Source organism: Tupaia chinensis, unplaced genomic scaffold (genome assembly GCF_000334495.1).
Source record: "Tupaia chinensis unplaced genomic scaffold, TupChi_1.0 Scaffold000274_1, whole genome shotgun sequence".
In the NCBI taxonomy this organism is placed as follows: domain Eukaryota; kingdom Metazoa; phylum Chordata; class Mammalia; order Scandentia; family Tupaiidae; genus Tupaia; species Tupaia belangeri.
Window position 1 is genome coordinate 508,389 of NW_006159756.1, and position 1,290 is coordinate 509,678.

Consider the following 1,290-nt stretch of genomic DNA (forward strand, 5'->3'; position numbering starts at 1 on the left):
TTTTAAAAAAACTTATGTGTTCCTATAAATACCTTATTTCTATCAAAACAAGTTATTTTCTTCCCACCACGTTTAAAAATCCAGTACTGTTTGGGTATCCCTTAACAAAACTCAGCACGTGGTTATAGAAATGTTAGTGAGATACCCACTTTGGGTAGGACCCACACCTTCAGAATGATGTTTTTACTACCCGTCATGTTATTCAGCTTGGCAGAATGAAGAATTGGATTCGAAGACTTGATTTTCTCCTGGGTATGTAATTCCTCACTTGACTTCTCTGTATCAGATAAACAGCTACATAATTAAGTGAATTTAAAACTTTTGGAAGAAGCCCTTTCAAGATTCTGGAAAGGAGGGTAGACTGAAAATAAAGGTGTTCTTGATCGTGAGCAGAGAACTAAGAAATTCCACCCAGAAAAATCTAGACCAACCAGATCTGGTGCAGCTGAGTCGCAAGTGACTGAAAAGGCTAAACAAACTCCAAGGGCATCGGGCTGCCCTCTTGTTTCCGAGAAAAGAGAAAAACATGGGCCCTGGCTTAACTTGTAATGCACGTAAGAATTGGTTGCACGATAACTCAACTGGATTAACCATGCTAAGCATAGAAATGTCTTGTCCTTAGAGAACTATTTAGGATTAAACATAAGTGATAAAAGTATTACTAACACACTGAATGTGAAGCCAATCATCTCACTCAGCAGACGATCCGACAATGAATGTCATCCTTACACTTGTCGATGTGGAAAAGCTCCCCAGAAGGGATTTCCAAAAGCAAAAACAGGCCAAGTCATCAGCTTTATTGAGATGTTCTGTAGAAGAAAGCTTTTTAACAGGATAAGAGTAGTAGCAGTAAATAATTGAATCAAAGAACAGCACCAGTTGGCATGTATACACTTTCTAATCACACTCACCGTATTTCATCATGACATAAGATATTGTCGCAAAGCACAGGAGCTGTATGGAGCAGTACATCATTCCACAACTCCATGCCATGCACTTCAAGTTCAGGCATGTCATGGTTGAAGAATAAATTAAGGGATGGACTTGAAATGAATCCTCGATTCTATACAAGACACACACATACACACAGTACTATCAACCTCTTCAGTTTTCTACTAGAGTAAAAAATAGTAATAATGGCAAGCAAAGAATATATGCCTTCACACTTATTTGGTCATGGTGGTACCAGGTAGGAGTGTAAATTTAGTGACAAGAAAGAGTTAAGCACAGGCTTCAGTATTCATTAGCACACAAGCATGTCATGGTTGAAGAATAAATTAAAGAACATTG